Source organism: Macrobrachium rosenbergii, chromosome 40 (genome assembly GCF_040412425.1).
Source record: "Macrobrachium rosenbergii isolate ZJJX-2024 chromosome 40, ASM4041242v1, whole genome shotgun sequence".
NCBI lineage: Eukaryota > Metazoa > Arthropoda > Malacostraca > Decapoda > Palaemonidae > Macrobrachium > Macrobrachium rosenbergii.
The window spans coordinates 30,498,026-30,509,487 of NC_089780.1; the positions used below are offsets into that span (position 1 = coordinate 30,498,026).

At 37.3% G+C, this 11,462-nt stretch overlaps 1 non-coding gene across 1 annotated transcript; it reads left to right on the plus strand.

The window, feature by feature from the left end:
* The first annotated feature begins 3,795 nt into the window (after window positions 1-3,795).
* TRNAT-AGU (transfer RNA threonine (anticodon AGU)) lies at window positions 3,796-3,868 on the plus strand. The gene has a single exon. It is a non-coding gene; the product is annotated as a tRNA-Thr (tRNA).
* The last annotated feature ends 7,594 nt before the right edge of the window (window positions 3,869-11,462 follow it).

An 11,462-nucleotide genomic window follows, 5' to 3' on the forward strand; every position in this document is an offset into this window, starting at 1 on the left:
CATTTGAATAGTATTTTTCCATATACAGAAAATTATATCATGCCATGTGATGCCCCTTCAAAGTGTTGTACAAGTGCTGATTGACACAGTTAAAGAAGAATTTTTATCCTCGAACGTCACTTAAGGTTGTAAAAATGGTGATTTAAGCCCTTCCATAAGTGCCCCGAGTCTAGACACTCACTTCCTTAGAGCTAGAATTCTTACAGTTGAGTAAGTAAGTATACCTTAGTTTTACCAGACCACTGAGCTGATTAACAGCTCTCCTAGGGCTGGCCCGAAGGATTAGACTTATTTTACGTGGCTAAGAACCAATTGGTTACTTTAGCAATGGGACCTACAGCTTATTGTGGAATCCGAACCACATTATAATGAGAAATGAATTATCTATCACCAGAAATAAATTCCTCTAACTCTTCATCAGCCGGCCGACAGTTGAAATTAAGTGGTCTTGGTGCCCTTTAAGGTCTAATTAGTTACATCTGAGAGCCTTAACAGTGAACAGTGAGTTCATACTAGTTCCAAAGAAATTTTTGGTGTCTTATTTAACTGTGAGGCTGATATAATGCAGTGTGTGTGTGTGTATATATACATACATATACATATATATATATATATATATATATATATATATATATATATATATATATATATATATATATATATATATATATATATATATACAGTATATGTATATCAACTTAAGTGTTGAATGTTAAATTCTTGGTCTAATTCAGATTTTAAATGACATTAACAAACGAGTTTTTGAGGATGGCGTTTTTGTAAGCCCAGATAGATCTATCCACAAGTTAGAATTCTGGGAATGTGTTTTTTTTTTATTGTTTACTGTCGACATTGTTGTTGACTGAGATATAAGTTAATATCAGTACGTAAATTGTTATTGAAGTTCTTGCTCTTACAAGTGCGAATTTTAAGTTATTATCCTCACTAGTGGTCTGAAATGTGGCTAAAGTGCAGCGCAACTAAAACTTTATTACATTTTAAACTAAAGGTTTATTAAAGTTTTATCTATATCATGCTCCATCTCCATGGCTTGCTTTACATATTTAGTTCTATCAACTTCATTTTCTTTACCACCTTTGAAATCCTATCAGCATCTGCCAAAAACCTGCATAATCTCCAGAATGCTTCGTATGTCCACAGAGTTGATATTATTAATGCCAATTGTTGTAGATGTAATACTCAACCATTTTTTCAACATCATATTCTTTGTAAAGTAACCTCCCATTTTGTTTTTTTAGGCTTGCTAGAGTGCTGACCATTTTTCTCGTCCAGTATGTAACGTCATTTTGTTGTATTCCTTCGGTGACTGCCTTGACGTCTTGTATTCCCTTCACTGCTCCATTTCTTCAGTTTTGCTGTCCAGGCTTTCTTTCTATTGGCTCTTCATTCAACTGCGGGGTTTTCCCCAAGTTCCACCTTTAGATCTTTGCACTTCTTTTTTTTTCTTGAAAATTTTCTTGCTCTGCAAGCACTCCAACTTCCCTCATTTCGTTGTCTTAAGTGCTGAATGGCCGAAAGTGCCCCAGTGCTTGGCTTGTCAGCCGAAATCTCATAAAATCAAAATCAATTCCTTTACTACAGAATTGTGGAATGGTCTTTTTAGCAGTGGTGTTGATGCAGGTGCTCATTATGTGTTCTGGAGAGGCTGCGATTCACCAATAGACATTTATGCACCGTAGTCATAGTTTTCCATCTATTACTGTTTATTTATTAGTGTAATGATGATTTGATTGATAAGGAATATTTGCATGTTCTCAGTAATATAATAATGTGACTTTGTTGCAATTTTACTCCTGTTGTACAAAATCGATAGACTGTGGCAATAGTTTTACTTTTGTAAAATCTGCAGTGGTAAGTAAATTAGGGTTTGCAAAGTTCTGAATGTTCGAGAGAGAGGCAGAGAGGAGTCTTGGGAAGGGGAGGTTTGCTTTGACGTTTATGAGAAAAACAGAGCTGGTTAAAAAGAAAGACCTCGATTTACCAGAAAAAAGAGTGAATATCTTAAATTTTTCCCTCTTTTCTCTTTGCATAATGGTTCTTACCAACGTTTTAAAAGACTCCAAGGTAGAGATAAAAGATTGTTGCCTAATCGAGCGAGGGCATAAAATGTTGCCGCAAGTTAACTTTCTCTAGTTATTGCTACGAATAAAGAATATCTGTTCTAAGTTAAATTTTGAAGAATTTTGAATTTAAATTTTTGTCAAAGTTGATTAACTCACTATAGAAATTGACGCTGAATCCCATGTTTATTGGATACTCACAAACATCGACACCGAAAGAAGAAAAAAGGCGCTAAATGTCGACTATTTACTTTTTAACTTCCTTTTTGAATAATGACGTTAAATAATATGAAGAGTTAAGGTGTTATTTCAGTATAAGAAAAATCGACATTGAATTGTATTTGTCGAGGTTTCAGTTATATTATGATGGTGGTGTGAATGGTTAATTTCTCAGGTGTTAACTTGAGGGCTAAAACTCCGGGTATATCCCCAAGTAGCTTGATTATGATAAAGGCCAGGCACTCTGGTAAGTGGCAGGAGTATCAACGCTAAGCCGAAAGAATTGACCGTAAACGTTTACCCAGATTCCGTAACGGACGATAAAAGTTAATAGCTTAGGTGTTAAGGCAAGCTCCCTAATACCAGCCTTTGAATCGGGATTGATAGCCTCTCGTCTTTGCGTTACTTCTAATGTAACTTCTGCCATTTACTCGTAAGCTCTAATTCCTATCATCACGATGCGACGCAGGGGTGTAATTGTGTGGCTCCCACGGGGCAAAGGTTTTATTGATTAATCAACTATATTACTATACCACGGTTGAGGGACCTGCCCCATTGGGCCTGCCCCGTGGGTGGTCTCGCACGCCATCTGATAATCATCTTCAACACCCGTCTCTGTCGCAACACTTGCTGCCAGATTCTTGAACACGGTGTATACTCTTTCTTTCTTCTTGTAGTATTTACATTCTACTAAAAATAATAATAATAATAATAATAATAATAATAATAGTAGTAGTAGTAGTAGTAGTAGTAGTAGTAGTAGCAGTAGTAGTAGTACTCATCCACTAACAACGGCCATGCTCATGAATGCTGGTGATGATAAGACCATACATGTGGTAACGCCATTATAATTATTTTTGTTTGTTAAAGTTTCATGTATTTCTTCTAAGTCAGAGACCGTTGGGACAAGTAACCTGTCATAGCCTTTTCAAAGTATTAAAACGCTTGTGTTGAACTCCATTTTGCTTAAAATGTGTTATCGAACTTTATTAGAAACTGGAATTTTGAATAAAAATCATTTTAGAATCTGACTACGAATGACAGAAGCCTCAAGTCTGAAAATAAACGTGAGTTAATCTGCCAATTGTATTACTATTATTATGTTTGATCGGAAGTAATCAATATTTGAAAGGTTAAATACGTTATAATGAAATATTCAGATACAGTGAATGCTTGTTAAGAATCAGTTTTTCCTAATCATGGTAAGGTTTTATATTTTTATAAGTTCTCAGTAAGGTTTTTATATTTTAGATGAGACCTTCGGGCGGTTGTTGTTGTTATTATACAGCAAGCAACACTGAAATAAATAAACCTCTTCTAGACCCAAGTGTATATACGTCATAATGATTTTTTAAATTATTATTATTATTATTATTATTATTATTATTAGTAGTAGTAGTAGTAGTAGTAGTAGTAGTAGTAGTAGTAGTAGTAGTAATCACATAAAGAGGAGGAAATAGTGCCGACTCCAGACGCACATGTGTCGTCGTGCCAAGCCTTCATAGCTCAGTGGCTAGAGCGCTGGTCTAGTAAACCAGAGGCCGGGAGTTCGATCCTCCCTGAAGGCAAAAGGTTTTGGAAGTTAACGAAAGGTAACTAGTTTGTGTTATTGTTTGGAAAGTGTAAATAGTATGTTTATATAAAAGTATAAGTGATGCTGTAAAACTGCTTTCGTAAATATGATACAGAAAATGTAAACAGCCAAGAAACAGACGAACAACAATACTTTAAAGCCAAGCAGATTACCGCCACGAAAGTGTGGACATACTTCTTGCAAAGTGACAAAATCGCCGATTGAAAAGAGGCAGAATTAAATATTTGTGGTTTAAAGGAGGCAGAGGAGTCCTCATTTTGAGAGTAAATCAAAACATTGAGGAGACTGACGTGAGCAACGGGGAACGACAAAGCGAAGTGGAATGGAACCACCATGCTCCCGAGAGCTCTGTCCAAAGTAATTTATGTAGAAAATGAAGAGGGTGACGATTTCGTGACAATAGTTGAATTGACTCTTACATCGTCAAGTATGAGAGCAATAGTCCATAAAAGGATGGATGAGTCCCATATCAGTTCACTGATTCTTCTCAGATAAGAATTTTACATCTGAAGAGCAAACATACCTGTTAAAAATCTCTGTTCTCACCGTTTTCTATCAAACATGCTATTATATTTTAACTCTAAGCCATAGATGAAGATAGGTTTGAGAGGTTTAGTTACCGAATTATTAAACAGTATTACGAAATAGGAGAGTGAGAGACGAAGCGACGTGAAGTAAATTGGCTTTGAAGGCAATAGAATAAAACAAGGTTCATCCGCCTCATCTACAAATATTACCGAGATCCTCTTTAGTAGTATCACGCTTGATTGTAACTCAGAGCGAGATTCTTGAGACGATTGAAAAGGAAAGAAAGACTTCAGGGGAGATTTATCCACATATGAATGATTATAGGGCTAACTGTCGATGGTCAGAATGTCGAAAGACAGAATGTCGACAAATAAAATGTCGACGGTCAAAATGTCGATATACTTGAAGAAAAATGGTCAAAATGTCGAAAGGAGTGTATCAGTACAAAATAAAAAAACTTTGGATAATTTTAAAATGATTTTGGAGTAAAATATAAAAATGTTATACTGTATATTGAAAATATATGGTTTACCCTGAAGAAAGGGTTCAGTAAAATGAAAAGACGACATAGAATGAATACTCTGAAACACTTGCTCCAAAAGCAGTTAGCATTTGATTGTTCTCATCGGAGTTTTCGAATTAACTTAGATTCTGTAGGGTGTGCGATCTTCAGCCTTTTCTTAGAAGCATTATGCCAGCCTTCAAGAGCATTATTTGTTCTCGGAAAATCGTTTGTTGTTCTTTCTTATTACTGACCATAATTCATCTTCAAATTTCGGCCTCCTTCTCCCTCCTGTTGATGGTTATTCTCTCGTTGTTCCTTTGACCAAAGGAGTTTCTATTTAACTGCTCATATGGTTAGATGTTATCAAATCACTTGGTCCACGAAAGCTGCCTTGCCTCTCTAGATGGCAGATGGCAATCAAAGGTCTGTTACAGTTGTGGGATGAGTTACATTCAAAGTACAAGCTGTCTTATCTGTTAACCAACAGACTCAGTCAAGAATGTTTGGAGAATTTACTTTCAGTAATTCGGGGGAAAGGGTGGCATAGGGACATCCCAGATGCATGGCAGCTTAGGAGTACATTCCGCCAAGTCATGGTGGATGCTATTATGGTTCCAAGTGCTGGTGCTAACTGCCAAGAAGACAGTGATACCTTCTTGGTAACTCTGAACAATATAGGGGCTTCAGATTTTACGAAATCTGCAGTGAATGTCATAACATTCCTCGCTGCCAATTCCTGTATCAGTACAGTCAGTAATGACCCTCCCTGGGGGAGACCTACCACTCGAGGAATGCAGTGTGTTAGCATATGTCACAGGTTTCATTGTGCGTAAGATTCGTCACAAGGTTTGTAGAGAATGCAGGACAAAGCTTCAAAGCACTCTTGATCCACACAACCCTGTTCATGTTTTCCTTTCCAAGAAGACTTATGGTAACACACTAGGAGAGGAGGCTAATTGTGCCAAGTACAGTCCTTGGCGACATGATTACTCAGATGAAAAACGAGTATAGAAAGATGGTTTCTGATATTTACTACATAAGCAGCGTTCACTACAGGCTTGTGACGGGCTTGGAGGAGAAGATGCCCGGAAAGTTTTTAGCTTGTTCTGTGTGCAACTGCAGGTTCTTCATTGTCAACCTCTTATACGCATCCGCCTTCATCACACTTTAAAAGATCCAAACAAAAGTCTTTCAGTTGCGGGTCGAAAGAACCGAAAACTCACGAAGTTCAGTCATCTGTAATACTGAAAATGTATACTTGCAGTGTAGGGTCCTGATGTACTAATACTTGCGATATTTTACGTTACGATGGTGTTTGTATCCTCATTTTTCTGGCTTTCCTTGTGATAATATTCCTGTTTTCATTTTAATTTCTGAATAATATGGTTATAAACATATTTGTATTTGTCAACAGTCTCAGAAAAAAATTTGGAAAAAAAAGTTTATTACGATCTGGTATGTGACTATGTAGTGTTGAAAAAACCTCAAAGAACCCAAAAATATACTGTAACGAACAAAAAGTTAACTTTACACCATCGTTAATGTTAGTGCATCTGGGCCCAGTATAATAAAATAAAGGTATCAATTTCAGTATAATAAAATAAAGATATCAATTTACAACGGAGGAGTTTGTTTATAGTTTTGCTTGATATATCTTATAAATTTATTTATTTATTTATATATTTCCTTTCATCCATAATTTTCAGCCTTTTGAATGAAACCTGGTTCAGCACCAGTAGTTATAAAGCGAGGATAAGCTGTGTGCGCATACTCATTTTTTTCCAATAGAATATTTAAATAATCCATCCAGATTAGTGCGTTGCTATATAAATAATAGTAAAAGATCAGAAGATAGTGTTACAACCCACAAAAGTGCTAACATTCGCCTTGAACATTAGTGGGGTGTATGCCAGCACAAACAAATGCTATCGCAATTTACGCGCTCACCGTCGGATGGCGCCACCGGTCCCGCAGTTACAATTGTACCTTAATTAAGGACTCGCGCGACTGTCCACTCTTCACTTCTCCATACTCTTTGGTGCAACTGCGAGGTTTTCCTCCTGTTACACCTTTCAAACCACCTTACTGTCAATTTCCTTTTTAACGCTGAATGACCTCATAGGTCCCAGCGATAGGCCTTTGGCCTAATTTCTATATTCTCTTCCATTCCACATCGCCAGGCGGAATGAATTCATGTCAACTGATGCTACATGACTAGTTTAACGGTTTTGGGATGTTAATTGCCATCGAAAGTCCATTTTTTCCACTTTGCTGAATTAAATATGGAAGTTGGGCAGTTAATTTTCTAAGACGATTTTTTCGACACTTTGGCCTTCGGCATTTTGTCTGTTCGCAAATTTGTCTTTTCGGCATTTTATTTGTCGACACTTTGTCTTTCGACACTTCATCCATCGACACAAGTCTGCTCAGCATGTGAATAAGTACCGTAGTAGGTGACTGACAGATGTAAAGAAAAGGTATAGAAGAGATCCTTTCTAAAACGAGCTAATCAATTTTGAGAATAATTTTCATTCAAAATTCTTGTTCAAAATTTAACTTAGGAACAATTATTCTTTATTCATAGCAATAACTAGAGAAAGTTAACTTGCGACAACGTTTTATGCCCTCGCCCAATTATATAGGTGGTAATCTTTTCTCTCTACACTGAGAATTTATTTCTGGTGGTAGAATTTCATTTCTCGGTAGAATGTGGTTCGGATTCCACAATAAGCTGTAGGTCCCGTTGCTAGGTAACCAATTGGTTCTTAGCCACGTAAAATGTCTAATCCTTCGGGCCAGCCCTAGGAGAGCTGTTAATCAGCTCAGTGGTCTGGTTAAACTAAGGTATACTTAACTTTTTTTTCTCTACACTGAAGTCTGAAAACGTTCGTAGGAACCATTCTGCAAGAAGAAAGAGGAAAAAATTAATTTAAGATATTCACTCTTTATTCTGGTAAATCGAGGTCTTTCTTTTTAACCAGCTCTGTTTCTCTCACCAATGCCAAAGCAAACCTTCCCCCCCCCCCCCGCCACCGCGCCTAAACCCCTCTCTGCCTCTCTCTCGAACATTCAGAACTTTGCAAACCCTAATTTACTTAACACATCAGATTTTACAAAAGTAAAACTATTGCAACAGTCTATCGATTTTGGTTAATACCTCGTACAACAGGAATAAAACTACAGCAAAGTAACATTATTATATTGCTAAAAACATGCAAATATTCCCTATCAACCAAATCATCATCACACTAATAAATAAACTGTAATAAATAGAAAACTATGACTACGGTGCATGGGTGTCTATTGGTATATCACAGCCTCTCCAGAACACATAATGAGCACCTGCATCAACACCACTGCTAGAAAGACCATTCCACAATTATGTAGTAAAGGAATTGATTTTGATTTTATGAGGTTTATAGGCTGCCAAGCCAAGCACTGGGCTACTATTCGGCCATGCAGCGCTTAAGACAACGAAATGAGGGAGTTGGAGTGGTTGGAGAGCGAGAAAAAATTCCAGAAAAAAAGATGAAGTGCAAAGATCTAAAGGCGGAACTGGAAGAAAACCCCGCAGTTGAATGAAGAGGCAATAGAAAGGCTGGACAGCAAAACTGAAGAAATGGAGCGGGAATAGAGATCAAGGCAGCGAAGGGAATACAAGACGTTACATACTGGTCGGTAGGTCACCGCAGTAGCCTACTTCAACAAAATGTGGATGGGGGCCTCTGTGGAGCATATACAGTACTGTCAAGAAAAATGACAGCTCTCCTAGAGAGCTTCTTCAAAAGATAAGGACCAGGGAAGTTGCCGAAATCCGTCCACGAGTTTAACGTTCCAAAAATGGTGGAATATTACATCTGCAGCATTTGGCATTAATAATATCAACTTTGTGAAAATAGGAAGAAGCATTCTGAAGATGACACAGGTTTCTGGCAGAGGGAGAGAGAATATAAACTTTAGGCCAAAGGCCAAGCGCTGGGGCCTAGAAGGTCATTCTGCGCCGAAACGGAAACCGACTGTAAAACGTTTGAAAGGCGTAACAGGAGGAACACCTCGCAGTTGCACTGTGAATTAATTGTTAGGAGAGGGTGGAAAGTCAGATGGAAGAAAGAGAATGTGAACGGAGGCACAGTAAAAGGAAGGAAAGGGGTTGCAGCTAGGAGCCGAAGGAACTCTGCAAAGAATTTTAAGTAGTGCCTGCAGGATGCCGCATGAGGTGCACTGACGGAACTAACCCCGCAGATCTTGACAGACTTCAATGGTAGTAAAGAAAATTGAAGTTATTACTCAAAATGTAAAGGAAGCCATGGAGATGGAGTATGATACAAAATCATCTAATTAATAAAGCTTTAATTTCGCTGCATTTTAGCCTCATTTCAGACGACTAGTAAGGATAAGAACTCCAATTTCACATTTGGAAGAACAAGAACTTGAATAACAGTTTTAGAAGCAAGAATTTCAGTAACAATTCACGTACTGATATTAACCTGTATCTCCGTCAACAACAATGTCACTAGTAAACACCAAGAACACACATTCTTAGATTTGTACTTTGTGGAATACTAGGCAAGATAGATCTATCTGGGATCACAGAAACACACCCTTAAAAACCCATTTGTTAATGTCATTGGAAAGCTGAATTAGATGAAGAATCAGCGCTCAAATATATATACATACATATATATGTATAATATATACAATATATATATATATATATATATTTATTGTGTGTATATATATATATATATATATATATATATATATATATATATATATATATATATATATATATATATATATACATATATATATATATATATATATATATACAACATATACATTCATAGTGTGTATATATTATGTTATAGAGTCTGTATAATCATGTTCGTGTGTAAATTTAATAATAATGTTTTAATGTCTTCGTATAAAGTAATCTCTCTCTCTCTCTCTCTCTCTCTCTCTCTCTCTCTCTCTCTCTCTCTCTCTCTCTCTCTCTCTCTCTCTCTCTCTCTCTCTCTTCTTTTCTTTAGTTTATTGAAAACCTTACTTGGTAATTCCATGGACCTCCAAAGGAAGATGAGGAAAAGAAGTGCCCTCGCTTTCCTCTTGTCTCTATTCTTCCCACTTTCTTTATTTGAAAGCAAAAAAAAGCTCTGTATACTTTGAAAAACTCGCCTTTTATCATTACATGAACCGTTCACAATTAGATTATATCTAAAGAAAGAGAAGCAGCGGGAACATGCCCCGAACTCTCTCTCTCTCTCTCTCTCTCTCTCTCTCTCTCTCTCTCTCTCTCTCTCTCTCTCTCTCTCTCTCTCTGTGACGTTAAAGAATCGTCCACACGGTCGACTAATTGGAAATAATACGAACTGAAGATGTCACGGGAATGTCACCACACAACATACCTCAAGAGCTGCGCGGCATGTCACCCTGCGTGGAATGTAATATGGGGAATGTGATTCAAGTCTGTAGGGTAGTTTATTTCTCTTTCTTCAGCCTTTTTATCTTTTCTTTTTTTTTGTCTTTTTTTCTTTATTTATGCGTTCTTTGACCCCCGCCAACCCTCCCTTGTGTCTTGTACTCCAACGACTTTTGCTTCCTGTATGAGATATTTTTCTACTCATGCCATATTTAGCCAATCGTTATATATTCATCGATTGTTTTTTTATTGTTTTACATATTTTACATCTTCCCTATTTTTTTATTTCTTCTTCTCCTATTTTTGTGGTACTCTCCTGTCCTTGCAGATTTTTCTTATTCTTCTCGTTAGGACTGCGGTAAGTACTCTCTTAGCCTGCGGTACTCTCCTGTCCTTGCAGATTTACTAAACTTATTGGCGATTGGTGTCAGTGTGCGTGTAAAACTTATTGGCGATTGGTGTCAGTGTGCGTGTAAAACTTATTGGCGATTGGTGTCAGTGTGCGTGTAAAACTTATTGGCGATTGGTGTCAGTGTGCGTGTAAAACTTATTGGCGATTGGTGTCAGTGTGCGTGTAAAACTTGGCGATTGTGTCAGTGTGCGTGTAAAACTTATTGGCGATTGGTGTCAGTGTGCGTGTTTATTGGCGATTGGTGTCATGCGTGTAAAACTTAGCGCATGTGTAAAACATTCGATTGTGTCAGTGTGGGTTCATTTGTATTTATTCTTATGGGTTCAAATTGGATAATATCAGTTAACCAGTGACTTTATCTATGGCAGGCCATGTGGAGCACGAGAATCAAAAGGTAAATTAGGGCTTAACTCTTGAGGAAACGATAGACTCATGTCCTGACAACTGGGAATTTGGAAAATAAGGAAAGAATTTAAAAGCAGTGGGGCAGAATTCTTCTCGTTAAAAATAGTTTGTCATCATGGTGGTATTAAGATGCTGCCAGAGAAAGAATGTAAGACTTTCATTAACCTATTATAATTCCTCCAGATTCCTCCAGAGAGAGAGAGAGAGAGAGAGAGAGAGAGAGAGAGAGAGAGAGAGAGAGAGAGAGAGAGAGAGAGATTCGGATAAGAGGAGATACCAGGCAAAGAGAGAAGGTGGGA